This window comes from Elephas maximus, chromosome 12 (genome assembly GCF_024166365.1).
Source record: "Elephas maximus indicus isolate mEleMax1 chromosome 12, mEleMax1 primary haplotype, whole genome shotgun sequence".
Taxonomy (NCBI): Eukaryota; Metazoa; Chordata; class Mammalia; order Proboscidea; family Elephantidae; genus Elephas; species Elephas maximus.
In genome coordinates this window covers 28,016,362-28,034,909 of record NC_064830.1, presented here as the reverse complement: position 1 = coordinate 28,034,909, position 18,548 = coordinate 28,016,362, and the positions used below count along the sequence as shown (strand labels likewise).

Here is an 18,548-nt window from a genome sequence, read left to right as displayed (position 1 = left end):
CTACCAGTGCTTCCTGGGATCCACTTTCAAATAAAATACATGCATGTAAAACCTTGTTTTGGGTCTGATTTTGGAAGAACCCAAACTAAGATTAAAAAAACAAACAAATCAGTTACTGTTGAGTTTGTTCTGACTCGAGGCGACCCTGTGTAGAAACTAAAAGAAGTTTAGATTTGGTGAAACATTGAAGACAAAAACTAGAATTATGAGAATGAATATGAAAAGGCAACAGGCAGCTTATGCAAGAACCCTAAAATAGAATAAACGTTATGCACTCTGTCTTAGTTATCTAATGATACTACAACAGAAATACCACAAGTGGATGGCTTTAACAAAGAGAAATTTATTCTCTCACAGTCTAGGAGGCCAGAAGTCCAATTTCAGGATGCCAGCTCCAGAGGAAGGCTTTCTCTCTCTGTTGACTCTGGAGGAAAGTCCTAGTCATCAATCTTCCCCTGGTCTAGGAGATTCTCTTCGCAGGAACCTTGGATCCAAAAGACATGCTCCCTTCCTAGGTCTTCATTCTTGGTGTTAGGAGGTCCTCTTGTCTCTCTGCTTGCTTCTTTCTTTATATCTCAAAAGAGATCGACTCAAGACACAACCTAATGTTGTAGATTGAGTCCTGCCTCATTAACATAATTGCCTCTAATCCTGCCTCATTAACATCATAAAGTTTGAATTTATAACACATAAGGGAACCACATCAGGTGACAAAATGGCTGACAATCATACAACACTGGGAATCATGCCCCAGCCAATTTGACACACATTTTGGGGGGACACAATTCAATCCATAACACACTCCTAGTTTTGAAAGACATTTGAACATCAAGTGTTTTACTAAAGAAGAGGGAAGTATTTCAATAACTGATTTTTTAGAAAAAACATCACTCTGGCAATGAGATAAAAATAAATTGGTTTGGAAAGTGATGGTGCAAAATGAGAGGAAGTGAGAGAAATTTGGAGGTTTTTGAAGTAGTCATGGTTAGAAACAGAAATAATAATAGTTTGAACTTAGATATTAAAAAAAGTTAATGGAGAGAAGTAAGAGGCCATGAAAGGAGTCCCTGGGTAGCGCAAACAGTTAAGCACTTGGCTACTAGCTGAAAGGGTGGCAGTTCAAATCCATCCAAGACACCTTAGAAGACAGGTATAGCAAACTGCTTCCGAAAAGTCACAGCCTTGAAAACCCTATGGAGAAGTCCTACCCTGTACCTATGGGGTGACCATGAGTCAGAATCAACTCATCGGTAATTAACAACAACAACAAGAGGTGATGAGGAAGATTTCAGTGAAAGTAGGCTCAAATGGAACAGTTCAAATTAAAGGTTTTGGTAGAATGACAAGGCAATAAAGACTGTAAAATCAAAGCAATTTCCCTAGGAGCTGGCTTGAGAAACAGCATTTTGAAACAGAAAACACAAAAGAAGAAGCAGACTATCTGAAACCAAGGGGAAGCAAGAATGCTCCATTTGTGACACGATGAATTTTCAGTACCAGTGTGATATACAAATAGATATATCTAATAATCAGTGAGATTTATGGGTCTGAAACTGAGGAAAGTAATCTGAGCCAGAGAGATAGATTTGAGAATAATTCAAAGATAGATGATAATAGAAGGCACGAGAACGATGATATCTAGCAAGAATTTCCTAAACAGTGGTTCTCATCTGGGTAGTGCTGCTGACTACAGGATGTTTGGAAAAAAAATAAATTATGGGAGGTTTTGCTGTTGTCACAATGATTGGAAGAAGCCTGAGATTTTAGTGAGTAGAGGTCAAACATGAAAGACATCCTGCTAGACAGTAATGTAGTTAAAAACCCATTTACAATTGTCTGAACCTAAACTCTAACTCATTTTTTTCACATAAATACAGAATATATTTTCTAAAATTTTAATATGCATTGTGTTTTCTAGGAATGAAACTGCGCGTTAAGGAATTATCTTAGTTTCCTAGCACTACTGTAAGACAAATACCACAAGTGGATGGCTTTAATGAACAGAAATTTGTTTTCTCATAGTTCAGGAGGCTAGAAGTCTGAGTTCAGGGCACCAGCTACAGGGGAAGGCTCTCTGTCTATAGGATATGCTGGTAGATCCTTGTCTGTTCTGGCTTTCATAGCCCCAGCTTCCTGGGTTCCTTAATGACCTTTGTGTGGCTTCTATCTCCCCCCTAGTTTGTGTTCACTTCTGTGTCTAACCTGCCCTTTTTATATCTCAGAAGTGAATGGGTTGAGGACACACCCTACACTGTTATGGCCTCATTAACATAGCAAAGAAAACCCTATTCCTAAAGAAGATTACCTCAAAGTTTATGGGCATTAGGATTTCAATTTATATTTTTGGTAGATACAATTCTGTTCATAACAGGAACACTTTATTTCACTTTCTTTGGATTTTTACCAAGATTTAGTCACTCTTTTGGAAAATCATATCACTGATGACAATGGGTGCTATGATATTTAAGTTTATCAGTGTAAACCTATGTCAATTTGATTCTTTAGCTATTGTATGCAAAAAGATAACAGAGATTTTAAGGTCCTCAAATAGATTTAGACCCACACAAACACACATGCATACACATACTTTTTGGGCAGCATAATGATATGAAATCTATGTTGGGAAATTTCTACACTGCATTTTTTAATATTTCTGTCCTATTGTATTTCATTTGAATATGATTACCACCCCCCCACCCCCGCCCAGGGGTTTCACCGTGACTTATCTATAACCTCCTTTATAGCTGATTCTTTTGCCAATCTATCCTTTATCACCCGCTGTGTTTTGAAAGATATTGTCTCCGAGTCATTCTGAGTACTGCAAACTGAATTTCAAGATAAGCAGTATGTTGTCTGTGATCATTTATCATTTAATCCCATACTATAACATAAAAAATTATGTCATCACTAAATATCAAATTTCCTCATTTTATATACTTAGTCTGTAATTTTTAATACCGTATTTTTTCCACTGAGATTCATAACACAGACTAATTAATCTGGTTTGTATTTATTCATCTTAAAATTGTTTTTAATCTAGTGGCCAGTGATACAACTAATTTTTATTTTTATACATATTTCTTAACCTTAATCGTGTCTCATTAACTTATTTTTTTTGTAAATTCAAACATTTGCATTGTTCCACACAGGCTCTTTAACATATTCACTTTTTTACATGTATCACTTTGCTCTTTTTCATGAGCTTAACTGGTCAAACTATATTTGTCTGTAGTAGCTGTAAGTGAAAAGTTATTTTTAAAACATTCTAAGAATTGAGAGATAAAACTAGTTATTAATGACATTGTTGGTGTTAGGTGCCATCAAGTTCTGACTCATAGCCATCCTGTGTAGAGTAAAACGAAACACTGCCTGGTCCACTTAGTATCATAGATATTTGGTAAAATTGGATTTTCTTGGTAACATTTCAGGAGGCCATGCAAACACAAGTCAATCTCCACTTTTTAGGGAACCTTGTTATTGTCAGGAGCCCTGGTGGCACAGTGGTTAAAGCACTCAGTTGCTAATGAAAGATCGGTGTTCCAGGCCCATAAGCCACCCCATGGGAGAAGGATATAGCAGTGTGCTTCCGTAAAGATTTACAGCCTTGGAAGCCTTATGGGATAGTTCCAGTCTGCCCTATAGGATCATTACGAGTCAGAATCGACTCGATGGCAGTGGGTTTGGTTTGGTTTCTTATTGTCAGAACAAACAATTAATGACACACTTAATATAGACTGTAAACAAACAAAAATATTATCACAATAGAACTAAGCTTTATCGATGTCACTGTTCAAACAGATACTTGTACTTTGTTGAATCAAATCTCATTTTCTAAATGCCATTTCATATAAAAGCTAATCTCTTCACTCTCGTTTGGCCAGTAGGTCTTTCCACTTTAAATATCAGAGGAGCAGTTTCACTTCAGGAGGATCGCCCAAATAAAAGGTTCTTAATTTAAGGGTCAGGGAAATAAATGGCAACCCTGATCACATGGAGGACTGCTGTCACATGTAAGAAGGCACAGATGACAAACTACCATCTAAAATAATATTAGAGAGATAGATAGATATTTATAAGAAGTTTTTATCTTTCTGTTATTTTTTCCTGTCTGTTCCTCTCACTAGAATATTAAAAAAAAAGAATATTAGATTCACTATATCATTGTTGTAACCTCAGCAACTAGAAGAGTGTCTGGTACACGATAAAAAACCATAACCAGGTCCACTGGGGCATTCCATTTAGGGAGGCTAAGTTGTCTGCTGGTTCTCAGCTTGCAGAAGATTCTACAGTCCTTATCGATCTTTTTTCTTATATTACCATGTTTTAAAGCAAAGCTAACCTAGCTTTCTAGAGTGAGCTTTCTTTCTGGCTGCCTTAAATTTTTTTTAATCTATAAAATAGACAAGAGATAGTTATACATGGATGAATGGATAGATAAATTATGGTACTTTCACACAATGGAATACTACACAATGATAAAGAACAATGATGAATCCGTGAAACATCTCATAACATGGAGGAGTCTGGATGGCATTAAACTGAGTGAAATTAGTCAGTTGGAAAAGGATAAATATTGTATGAGACCACTATTATAAGAACTCAAAAAATGATTTAAACACAGAAGAAAATATTCTTTGATGGTTACAAGGGTGGGGAGGGAGGGAGGAAGAGGGGTATTCACTAAGTAGATCATAGACAAGAACTAGTTTGGGTGAAGGGAAAGACAACACACAATACAGGAGAGGTCAGCACAACTGGACTAAACCAAAAAAAAAAAGAAGTTTCCTGAATACAACCAAACACTTTGAATGCCAGAGTAGCCAGGGAGGCGGTCTGGGGACCATGGTTTCAGGGGACATCTAGGTCAACTGGCATAACAAAATATGTTAGCATTCTGCATCCCACTTTGGTGAGTGGTATCTGGGATTTTAAACACTAGCAAGCAGCCATCTAAGATGAACCAATTGGTCTCAACCCAACTGGAGCAAAGAAGAATGAAGAACACCAAAGACACAAGGTAATTATGAGCCCAAGAGACAGAGCTACATAAACCAGAGACTACATCAGCCTGAGAATGGAAGAACTAGGTGGTGCCTGGCTACAAATTGATTATTGTCCTGTCAGGGAACATAACATAGAATTCCTGATGGAGCAGGGGAAAGTGGGATGAAGACCTCAAATTCTCTTAAAAGGACCAGACTTAATGGTCTGACTGAGACTAGAAGGTCCCCAGATCTTCTGTTAGGCCAAGACAGGAGCCATTTCCAAAGCCAACTCTTCAGACAGGGATTGGACTGGACTATAAGACAGAAAATGATACTGGTGAGGAATGAGCTTCTTGGCTCAAGTAGACACATGTGACTATGCCAGCAGCTCCTGTCTGGAGGGGAATGAGAAGGCAGAGGGGGACAGGACTTGGATGAATGGACACGAGGAATACAGGGTGGAGAGGAGGAGTGTGGTGTCTCATTAGGGGGAGAGCAACTAGGTGTACGTAGCAAAGTGTATGTAAATTTTTCTGTGAGAGACTGACTTGATTTGTAAGCTTTCACTTAAGACACAATTAAAAAAAAAAAAAGATAGTTATACAATGTCCAAGTCATTCCAGTAGTTATCTCTTGGTAGGGACTCACAGAGTCATGGGCATGACCTGTCTGCAGCAGGAATAGACCTTCTTGCTACCCAGTCTTTAAGTACACCAGCATCTCTTAGAAGGATGAACCAGGGTACTGTATGCTTCGCTAGTTTAATGAATCTCGGAATGAGTTCTTCATTGAATCAACAAGGTGAACTATCTTCTGCTAGTATTCTTCCCATAACTTGCAGTCCATATTTAACACTGGAAGTAGAGGTCCACTTCCTTTGTCTTCTCAACACCATGGAGATGCAGACCAGGCCGGTAACATTTTGGCCAGCTTTGGTCTGTCTGCTAGAGACTTAGATGAACTGAGTCATTATCCTGAGGACATGATTACTCTTGAGAATCTGCCCCAATCCTTCTATAGCTTAAAAGGAGAACTAAAGAAAGCCCTACATTGAGTTATGGTAGAGATGGCAGATCTGCTACACAGGATCCACCATACGGAGTTACTAGGGATGCCTGGAAAGAAAAAAGGCATTTTAGGAGAGATAGTTTTGATGATCATGGTCCTAGTCTCAACCCAGTGCTTGATTATGACCATGGAAGCCGTTCTCAAGAATCTGGTTATTTGACAGAATGGATTATGAAGATGACAGATTAAAAGGTAGAAAAAGGTGTAGGGATGATTCTCTTTTTTGGTGAGACCTCACATAACTATCATAAATTTGACAGTGGGTATGAGAGAATCAGACATGGCACCGGCCCCGGCCCCTTACAAGAGAGATCTCTCTTTGATCAAAAGAGAAGTGTTCCTCCAAATAGCAATATTGAAGATATCCATGGACTCTTGCCGAAGGGTTACCCCATCTGTGCTCTATGTGTGATTTGCCAGTTCATTCTAATAAAGAGTGGAGTCAGCATATCAATGGAACAAGTCCCAGTCATTGATGACAGCTTCTTCTTGAAATCTACCCACAATGGAATTCTGACAACGATACAGGACACACGATGGGTGATCCATTCACGTTGCAGCAATCTATAAATCCAGCACCAGGAATTCTGGGTCTTCCACCTCCCTCCTTTCATCTTGGGGGACCAGCAGTTGGACCAAGAGGAAATCTGGGTGGAAATGGAAACCTTCAAGGATCAGGACACATGCAAAAAGGCAGAGTGGAAAATAGCTGAGTAGTTCACATCATGGATTTTTCAGTGAGGAAAAAGCTGGAGATACCAACTATTACAGCTGGTGGAGCCATTTGGAGTCATTTCAAATTATCTGATTCTAAATAAAATTAATGAGGCATTTATTGAAATGGCACCCACAGAAGATGCTCAGGCTGCAGTGGGTTATTATACAACTATACCAGCATTAGTATTTGGCAAGCCAGTGAGAGTTCATTTATCACAGAAATATAAAAGAATAGAGAAACCTGAAAGAAGCCAGATCTGAAGTTTGATCAAAAGCAAGAGCTTAGACGTGTGACACATCTTGGCAATTTACCCCATTCTGGGTATTTTGACAGTGCTGTCCTCAAATTTGCTGAGCCCTTTAGGAAAATAAAGAATTATATATTGATGAGGATGAAAAGTCAGGTTATTGAGATGGAGACCAGAGAAGATGCAATAGCAATGTTAGATCACTGATTGATTGAAAAAGGCTCTTTGGTTTCAGGGGAGATGTGTGAAGGTTGACCTATCTGAGAATAAAAAAAGCTGGTACTGAGGATTCCCAACAGGGGCATTGACTGACTGAAAAAAGATAAATCTGGAAAAATACCTTATTCTCCAGATGGCAAAGAATCTCTAAGTGATAAGACATCCAAAACTGAGGATTCCCAGCAGATTGGAAGTACAGCTGAAGGTAAAGAACAAGAGAGAAGTCAGGTGAAGATGGTGAGAAAGACACAAAGGATAACCGGACAGAACAAGAACCTAACGTGCTGCTTGAGTCTGAAGAAAAGCTACTTGTAGATGAAGCAGCAGCAACAGCAGCCCTGCTAGAAAGTGGCCGCTCAGTGGGAGAGGAGCGCGATCTTGCTAATTTAGGCTATGCGGCTTCTGATGGGAAAGAGGAGCCTTCAGACAAAGCCGTGAAAAACAAAAGATGTAAGTGCTTCAGCAGCAGCAAAGAAAAAGCTTAAAAAGTGGTGTTTCCCAGGGAGTCTGGAAGGTTTGTCACTGTAGATGAGGCTGGTGAAGAGGAAGATTGAGAACTTCTAGAAACTTTGTAAACTGGGCATGGCATTTAAACCTGGTGACAAAAATGATGATGATGTGGATGAAATTATGGTAGACAAAATCGAGGACCTTGATCAAGAAAGTGAAGCAGCATTGGAAAATGGAATTAAAAAATGAGGAAAACACAGAGAGGTGGTGAATCTGCTGAGAATGTTGATGATCCCAACAAAGATACAAGTGAAAATACAGACGGCCAAAGTGATGAAAACAAGGCAGGTGATCCAATCCCAGGTGAGCATAAAATTGGACCATATCAGCCCAATGTTCCTGTTGGTATCAACTATGTGATACCTAAAACAGGGTTTTACTATAAGGGGTGTTTACTCTTTTATACAAGTGAGGACATTCCAAAGAATATTAATTTCAACTGCCTTCCTCATTATCAAAAATTAAAGAAATTTTTGAATAAGTTAACAGAAGAGCACAGACAGAAGGAATCTTAAGATGTGCAAGAAGTTTAGTTATTTCAGAGAAAATAGTATTTGTTTGTTTTTAACAGTAACCTTTTTTAAACACAATACTGATAGGAGAAAAATATTGTACTTTCTCTTTTTAGTGGACTAATTCCAGATGTCTCTTCATGTGTTTAAATGTTACAGAATGAATACATACAAGGTTAAGTTAATGAAGAATAGTTTCTGTTTTATCAGAATGGCAACAGACAGAACTACTTTGTAGAGACTGATGTCGTAAACTACTTAAGGTAACTTGTACCACTAAGAAAAAGATATGTAGAAACATTCAGAGAAATGAAATTTAGTAGCCCCAAGCTTCAAAGAAATGTCAACAACTTTTGATTCCATTCAGTAAAGAACAAAACCAGCTGTATTTTTATTACTATCATATGAAACATTCCACATTTTAATCTGAGCCTTGCAGACTTTTCATCTGGAGTTTGAAGCTTTTTTGGTTTCGTTTCATTTTTGGAAAACTTCATTAATGAGATTGGCGATTAGGACGCAGGCGCAGTTTTCTTTTTATGTCATTGTTTAGGTGATAAGAAATATTAAATAATTGGCTTTAGATTTTTTTTCCCCTAAGTTTCTGCTAGATTTCATATTTTAGTAGTCAATGTATTTTCAGTGAAATGTAAAAATATTCCTGTTCTCTTTGACTAGTATTAATTTCTTGAGATCTTACTGCTTGTCCCTTGAATCCTGTGTCTGTCACACACTTGATTTTTGAAGCGTGTAGACCGTCTCTTCATTTCCAAGATACAGTTTTACTTTTCTGCATTTTAAAAACAGTTTGGCCATAATTCTAGATGGAGACTTCTAATTCATGTATCCACACATGTGATCTTTGGGAACAGAAATTTCCATGTATACTCTGTGTTTACTTGTAAACTGCTTATATACTGCTTATATCTGTGGAATGAAATTACTGACGTGAATACCAATAAAATAAAACAAACAAACAAACACTAAACTCATTGCTTTTCAGACAATTCCAATTCATAGCTACCCTTTTTCAGGACAGAGTAGAACTGCCCTATAGGGTTTCCAAGGCTGTAATCTTTATGGAAGCAGGTTGCGGCATCGTTCTCCTGCTGAGCGGCTGGTGGGTTCAAATGACCAACCTTTCAGTTAGCAGCTAGGTGCCTAACCACTGTACCACCAGGGCTTCTTCTGGTTGGTACACAATAAAAAAAAAAAAACAATAGGAGCCCAATAAATATGTGCGGTTGAATAATTAAATTATCTACCAGATTAATAAGACAATAGTAGGGATCTGTGATGTTTCAGTGGCGGACTCCTCCCTTCCGTACGAGAGACCTGGTTGATTCCCGGCCAGTCCACTCCGTGCATAACCACCACCTCCCTGTCAGTGGGGGCTTGTGTGTTACTATGATGCTAAACAGGCTTCAGTGGAGTTTCCAGACTAAGATGGACTAGAAAGTAAACCTGGCAATCTACTTCTGAAAATCACTCAATGAAAATCTTATGAATCACAATAGTCTAACACTTAACCAATCGGTCAGGATGGTGCAGGACTGGGCAGCAGGGGGCTGCCATGTGTTGGGGGCTAATCTGACAGCAGCTAACAACAGTCTATCTTTACAGTTGGAAAGAGCAAAGTAAGAAAACTTAGTGAATTGGTAGGAAGAGTAGATTAAGAAATTTGAAGCCGGTGTTCCTTTATCTCTGTTACCAACAAGCTGTATGTTCTGAAACAAGTTATTTATTTTTAGGAGTTGTTTTCCCCATTTACAAAATAAGATGTTTGGACTAAATCAGAACTTTCTGAAATGTTACAAGAACACATAATTCTTTGAATTTTTTTTTTTTTGAAAATTACGGACTGATTCTGCAGAGACTGATTGTGCATCATGTACACGAAAATTTGCACAGATTTTCAGGGTCCTATCATCTCGGGTGGTCAACCTAACATTTCCTCCAGTTCTGATGCTTTACACATCTATAACTCAAGAATTATTATCATGTCCTCCCCCCAGTGATCCTTACAGATAGGAGATACAGAATATTTATATGTACCAGTCTGCAAATTTGTCAAAACTCAAACAATCCATTAATGGTAGAACTCAAATTCACACCAAACTCTTTTGACTCATTCTAAAAAGTCAGTTTTTCCCAGTGTAACATGCTGGTATTACATGTGTTTCCACAAACATTGAATCCATACCTTATATTTAGCATGTCAGAGAAAAAAGAAAATCTATTTTTCCTTATGTATTCTTATTATCACTTTTACATGCAAAATATGTGAATACTGTGTTAGGTATTTATTGCCAAACAAATTGGCCCAAAACTTAGTGGCTTAAAGCAGTACTCGTTTATTATTCCACATCTTCCACAGGTCAGGAATCTGGGCATGGCCTAGCTAGGCTCTCTGTCTTTCACAAGGATGCATGCAAGCTCACTCAGTGGTGGTTGGCAGAAGTTGGTACCTCAAAGGCTGTTAGACTGAGGACTTACTTCCTTGTTGCCTGTTATACAGAGACTGACTCGGTCCCTTGCCAGGTGTGCCTCTCCATCAGAGCCAGCCAGTGAGAAGAGCCACAGAGAGAATGCCCGAAAGTCACAGTCTTATAACCTAATAATGAAAGTGTCATTTCATCACTTTTGTCATACTCCCTTCATTAAAAGAAAATCATTAACCAAAATTTTCTTTAAACTTTTTTCCATTTAAGAAGCTCACAAAATCAAGGTGGGAAAGTTTTATTTAGTTTTAACGTTTGTTGTTTTGCCCCTATAGATAAACCGTTTCTTCTTAAATTGAATGAAAAGTTTTAAGCATTAGAAAGTAAACAAAAAATATGGCTTCATTAAAATACAGCGGAACAAAGGAAATCGTTATGTCCAGCCCACTCCCAAGGAAAGGGGATTACACAGGAATATGGTGGCAGGACGTGGGTGCCATCAGAGGCCATGTCAAAAGCTGCCTACCTTAAATATACGCATATTTACCTTTTTTTTTTTTTTATTTCAAACTCATACCTCTTAATTACTTTCAAGAACACCTGATTGATAAATCCATGTGGAGCTTGGGAGAATTTGTTTATTTACTTACTCAGAAATACATGCTATTTGCCAGACCCTGTGCTAGATGCTCAGAAGACAAGAACTTGAGGTATTTCTTACCCTCAAGGAGTTTGATCCTGTCTGTGGAAGGAGAAAGATGTGCAAACAAAATGGTAACAACGTTGTAATGAGAACAGCAGGATACAGGATCCTCCCATGCCAACATATCCCCTCAAAGTACAAGGCCTGCCTTTAGCCAGTAAGTAAGAGGCTTTTTATGTTCAAAATTTGTTTTACTCAGTCAGCCAACCAACAGTCCTTCCTCCCTCATAGTTAAATGGAAAAGGGAGATATGGGAGTAAATAAATTAAATTACAATACTGTAGAACAGGTCTGGACAATTGGCACACAAAACAGAGTTGATCACATCCTGACTAGAGAGCAATAGCAAAAGGTTTGCATAAAGCAGACACAGTGTTGAATTTTCAAAGTAAACATGCCATCTGGATGCTGGGTTGTCTCTGGTTGGTTGTACCATTTAGCAGGACAAGGGATATATGAAAAGAAGCAGGCTTGGATACAGTAGGAAATATTATCTTAATATTTCAACAGTCTGGGTTCAGTTGAAGAAAATAGAATCCACACTACATAAATCAAAAAAGGATTTAATAAATGCAATTTTTTTTTAATTTCCTAGAGAGCCTTGAAGCACTGACTTTAAGCTAATCCAAAGGTACCAGAGAAAAATCTTAGTCCCTCAAACAACTGTCTACATAAGAAAAAATAAATGCCCTTTACACTGCCTCTCTAAACTGCTAAATCAATATAAACCAAAAAATATCAAATTGACATTTTTTACTAGTCTCAGATCTTGAAATAAGGAGCCTAGGAAATACAGTTTTTGTCTCTTTAGACTGTGTTAGAAAGGAATTGAAATGGTTTGAGCCATTTGTTAGTATCAGTCACGTTAATTTTGAGTATACGCACCGAAGTGCCTTTATATACACTTGTGGAGATAACAAACGAGTTTTGGACATACATGTCTAAAGTTCATGAATAATATACAAACAAGAGATCTAGTAGTAGCTAAAATGCTGAGAATATATGACATCACCCAGAAAGAGTGTGAGAATCAAGAACAAAATCTTGGAATGACTCTCTTGGGTGCTATATTTTAATTTTAGAGAGAACTAAGAATATTAGAAATGCAAAGTTGCCAAGAATCAATAAGAACATCTGTTTCAATCTTTGTATAATGCTTGAATTTGTTTGTCAACTTTCCTGGCTAAATGATTAATTACACTGAAATTAATATCTCCTAAACCCACTCACTCTGTTGTCAAACAGCTCTGTATAAAACATCTATGTCACATACAGGCAGAAGCATCCTTCCCATAAATTCTACCCATTCATTCTCTTACTGTACTCTGGGTGTCACAAAATGCATTTGTGCCTCACTTCCTTCAAACAGCTACCAAAGTTTAAAGGGAGTTAATAAGATTTTAAGATTCTTCTTTGTATCAGAAACCATGTTATTTTTAACACTTGGTGTCATGGATTGAATTAAGTCCCCCCTGAAAATGTGTGCGCCAACTTGGTTAGGCCATGATTCCCAGTATTCTGTGGTGGCCCTCCATTTGTGATTGCAATTTTATGTTAAAAGGATTAGGGTGGGATTGTAACACCCTTACCAGGTCACATCCCTGTTGGAATGTAAAGGGAATTTCCCTGGGGTGTGGCCTGCACTTGAGAGATAAAAGGTGGTGCAAGCAGAGAGTTGGGGACTTCATACCACCAAAAGGCAGACCCAGGAACAGAGTGTGTCCTTTGGACCCAGGGTTCCAGTGCCTGAGAAGCTCATCTGAAGCAGGGGAGGGAAGATAAGGACAAGGACCTTCCTCCAGAGCTGACAGAGAGAAAACCTTCCCCTGGAGTTGATGCCTTGAATTTGGACTTTTAGCCTACTTTACTGCGAGGAAATAAATTCCTCTTTGTTAAAGCCATCCACTTGTAGTATTTCTGTTATAGCAGCATTAGATGACTGAGAGACTCGGCCAAAAATTCTGTGCAGAGACAGAGAGAATCTTAGAGGATTCTGTTTCCTGGTATACTGAGGGCTCCCAGGGCTTTGAAAAGATTCATAAAACTTGGTCACCACCACCCCTGACTCCCCCATACTCACCTCCCTGCACCTGCCTAAGGTTTCTGACGGAGGTGCCTGACCAGTTGCTTTCTCTGCTCACCTTAGTGGATCAAGGCATGCCCACAGACTGTCCTCTACTTTTCCTCCCCTGACCTGTTGAAAAAATTCTTGCCATTGTCTCTCCCCGATTTTCAATTCTGAAGCGTTTCCTTCCCTGGAAAACATCAATAGACCTAGAGTCAGACTGATACTCATATGAGAGTAACTTTGGGGCCAAATAAATACAAAGGAATATATATCAGTGGGAAGTCATGTTAAGGACAGAATATTGGATTAAAAAATATGGCTATCAGGGATGAGGCAAGCCTAAATTCCTGATGCTAACAATAGGGAAAACAAGAAAATGCAGCAGAATAGATCTAGAACGGTGACTGAGATTAAAGCACATTTCATTAAAAAGATTATTTTACCAAGAAAATTCAGTAACCTAGTGAGAGTAAATTTTTTTGGTTTTGTTTTGTTTTTTAATCTACATATTTTTTTTTTTTATGTACTCTAGGTATTCTGATAGATGCTTTATTTAACAATTTTATTTAATACCTAACAATAAGGTAACTCTTATTTTTTTGACCGTAAATGAGAAAACTAAAGCTCAGAGAGGTTAAATAACAGGTCCCTATATTTACTCATTCATTCATTCAAACACATAAATATTGGTTAAGAAGCAAGACTGAATGCTAGACTAATAACCCTCTTTAGTATTGCTCAGTGGATTGATATGACCAAGTTTAGGATATATCAAACATTCTGTTTGGCTTTGCTCCATTTTCTCCAGGTCAGAAAATAACTTCGCCCTGTCATTGAATCTATAAATCCGTATCTAAAATGTCTCTCTTAGGTTTTTGACAGACCAGGCAGATTCTGGCTCTCAGCTTATCTTCCTCTTCACTTAGCTCTCTTGGGCTTTTGGGATTTAGCATCAAGCAAGTAGCCTGGAAAAGAATGTGACTGTGTTCAGCAATCTCTAAGATAAACCATATTGCCCATACCTGGTGTAGGGAAAGAGCTGGGATTTAGTAAGTGCCAAGTGATTGTCTTATTAAGACAATTAGGACATTTTTTAGGAAAATTGGATGGCATTCTTACTCATATAGATATTGAGTGTCTCTTTACTGGCAGAGGTCTGGAGTGCAGCAAGAAACACTGGTGGCATAGTGGTTAAGAGCTATGGCTGCTAACCAAAAGGTCAGCAGTTTGAATCCACCAGGTGCTCCTTGGAAACCCTGTAGGGCAGTTCTACCCTGCCCTATAGGGTCGCTATGAGTTGGAATTGACACGATGGCAACGGGTTTGGTTTTTTTTTTTTTTTGGTTTGGAGTGCAGCAAACATCCCACTTCCTGTCAATGTTTCTCATTTTGTAGATGAAAGAAGTGAGGCCCTGAGTGATGAGGAGCCTTTTCCAAAATCATACAGCAAATTAGTACAAGAACTTGGACTAGAACTCAGAACTATAGAATCTTATATTCAAAATTATTCACCCGTGACTAGCTAGGCCATTTTCTTCCTTTCTGATAGATGGTGACCTTCGAGGAGAATCTTTACTGAGAGGTAAACATCAGATCAAATGACCGGACTCTGGTTTGCATCAGCCATTACAAGGCGATCTCGGCACTCTCTCTTAGAGACTAGAATTCCTAGGAGGGCTTGTAGTAGTTACTCGTATTCCTGCATCACCTGCTTCCATCATCTCATTTCTTCTGAACTAATAGGACATTAAGACATTTGTAAAATTTTTCCAAATGCATATTGTATCCATGTGTGTAGTACAAGCCCTGTTTCAAATATGTATATACATTGACAGCCTCTACTTTTCCTCTCAGGAAGTTAGAAACAGATGTTCCAACTAAACGAATAACTGTGCTTCCGTTTTTGTGTTTGGGATTCAATGAACTTCTGTCCAGCTGATCAGAGTAGCCTAATTCATGTAGTTTGCCTGATGAAGCAGGAGAACAATGTGTTCAATGAATATAAGGAATCTTTTCTGTCAGTGGAAGAGATTCTCCATGTATGTAAAAGAGCATGTGAAGATATTTGTATGAACAAGGATTGGATTCCACTTTGTTCCTCATATTATCTTATATTGCTTCCTAGTGCCTTATACGTAGCCTTTTTCTTATCTGCATAGGTGCCAACCTTCATAAGCATCAATCCAGTTCAAACCCCATGTGTGTCAGAGCAGAACTTCTGATGTTCCTCTGGGTGGACTTGAACCTTCAACCTTTTGGTTAGCAGCCAAGTACGTACATTAACTGTTTGCAACGCCAGTGGTTTATTCTTTTCTATAATCTCTAAGCAGAATCACAGCAAAGAGTAGGAAATAATTCATTTTTATACTAAGTGTTCATTCACTAAATACTTTTTTTTTTTTTTCAGTGAACATCTATTCAGTGCTTATCATATTTCAGGTTTTCAGAAAGTAAAAATAAATAACAAGGAGCTCCTATTTTCATGGAGGGTACACACATGGACTCAACTCACTGCAATACAATGGAATAAATGTGCACTATGCCTCCTGGCATGCTCAAAGCTTTCTGCTCATTCTCTCATTCAGTCTAGTGAAAGAAACATAATTGACCCAGCTTGTCAGACGAAGAAAATGAGGATAACCAGTCTGAGTGGCTTGCCAAGCATCCCGCAAGCAGGTAAGATGGCAGAGCATATTGGAATCCAGGTCTTCCTATTCCAAGTTTAGTGCTTTCCAGCCCTTCTCATCACCCTCTGTAGAGAGAATGATGTGCTAAAAAGCTTGGCGCACACCAGGCCTGGAGGAGTTAGAGGCTTAATGGAGATGGTAGGGGACACGGCTGGGGAAACCTGCCCTGTCTTTGTATTCTGAAGTCCTCACTCATAATCTCTTATCAATGAGTCAAGTAGATATCATGAAAAATATGTGATATTAACCAACTTCTACATGCCAAAGAGTAAAACATCCCACTTCCTTCCTGAACCCTCAACTCAGCCTTTCTGCTTATTAGAGATTTTGTTTTATTTCTTTATAACAACTTTACATATAGTATGTTTTCATCTCATAAAATAATGTTAAGAGCCAATGAAATTGCTATTCATTTTTCACCTGACGATGTTATTTGACACTAGGTTGTAATATAGCACTGACAGTTCGCTTGTGTTCTCTTGACATAGGCTATTATTTGACCCTAAAATAAACCAATTAAATTAGCTTGGCAATCACTGTTCTATGGTAAAGCATGCTTTTGAGTCTGGAATCTGTTACTTGAACAGCTGTTCAAATTTAAGTGACGTCATCTCTGTCATTAAAATGTAAGGCAGGCAGTTCATTTGTTCACTTATTCATTTATTCACTCATTCATTCTACAGACATTCATTGAGCACTTCTTTTTATGTCAGGCTCTGTCTTAGAGGTTAGAGGTATAAATATTAACTGGAACTCAACCCTTGCCCAGAAAGAGGCAGAATTAATATGTGTAGGTGATCAGTGTTTTAATGGAGGTCTGTAGATTGTGCTATCAGGACATAGAGAAGATGCAGGAAAATACACTTGAAAAGTAAGGTTTCATGTAGAAGATGGAGTATGAGCTACAGTTTTGAAGAATATCAGGTAAATCAGGTGGATGTTGGAGAGAGGTTGAGTTTTCCGGTCAAAGGGAATGGGATGTGCAAAGGCACAGAAACATCACGAAAAAGCCAGGTGTGTTAATAAAAAAAATTAATAGCCTGACATAAAGCACAGTATCACTGATGGGAAGGAGGTGTACAGCAAAACAGAGTGACAATGGGCTAGAAAGGAAGCTAAGGTGGTTGCCAAAGGGGTTTGAAAGCAGACTGAGCACCTGGCCCTACATCCTGAAGGCTAGTGGTTCTTATCCTGGGGTCCATACACTGTTGTTAGGTGTCCATAAAAAAAAAAAAAAATTCATATTTTATGTGCATATAGAAGATATATACAATTGGCAAGAGGTAGGTAACACTATGTAACTGTGATGAGACTTTCAAAGAAATCCTTGACCCAAAATAATTTGAGACCATTTCCATAGGCAAGAATGTACCATTGTAGATTGTTAAAATGGGCGGAAATGATAAAGCCAGTGCTTTAGAAATTCTTGACATGCATTTAAACCATTTTCTTTCCGTGTCATTAATATGAATAATGTAATTGTTGTTTGTGTGGTGTGAGGAAAATTACTCTTTGTGATAAGCTAGAAGAATTTAAAGATTTTTGACCAGATACGCAGGCCCCTTCTTAATTTTGGTAACTTGTGTGTTTCTTCAAAAAAAAATCAGTAATCTGGGAAGTCTTGAAAAAGTTATTATTGGAAAACAAAGTGCCCTATTTGAAAATATCTGCTGACACTTGCCTATTGGCAGCCTGGCATTTGGGGAGAGGGTGTGTGGCCAGTGCTTTGGGCCTGTGGGCCATGGCCCTGAATGAAACAATGAATGGCTGATGCACTCACTGGCATTAGCCTCAGCATTTCCATATTCATAGCTTCTACATGATTTTTAAACAAATGCCCATATTTTATCAAGGGTGAAAATGAGAAGTCTGGAACCTCCTTTGGGAATTTACACAAGGGATTCAAGCAGGATTTGAACCTTGAACTTTTTCTACGTCCACACTGCATTAATAATGCAAATTACCCACAGTTTGGGAAAATGTGATGCACGTTAACAATAATTACTGGATTGATCAAGAATAAACATTTCTGACGACTGAATGAAGAAAATATCCAACAGAGCTCTCAGTATGTAACTCAGTTCAGAAAGAAAGTAATGGCTGTATATTTCAAATGGTATATATATATATTTTTTTATTTAATGGAAAGAAAAAGAAGGAGATGGCCTGGCAATCTTTAGATTGTAAGGACTCATTCAGGGTCCTATTCACAACCTACTAGTATAGTTCAGGGAAGTTGAGGTCTAGGAGCATATCATGGGATGTTAGAAGTTAAACCAAGTTCAGAAAGTCAGGTTGGAATAAGAAAGGCAATGGACAAAGGAAATTAATTAGTATTTCTAAGTGCAAGTACTTTTCTAAGTATGACCTCACTTAAAACTCACAACAAC

General features: G+C 38.2%; 1 long non-coding RNA gene and 1 pseudogene across 1 annotated transcript in view; both read left to right on the top strand.

Moving 5' to 3' along the window:
* LOC126086833 (uncharacterized) overlaps window positions 1–18,548 on the top strand; it is a 264,248-nt gene that overhangs the window by 130,602 nt on the left and 115,098 nt on the right. The window lies entirely within an intron of this gene.
* On the top strand, window positions 5,591–8,262 carry LOC126086832 (matrin-3-like; annotated as a pseudogene).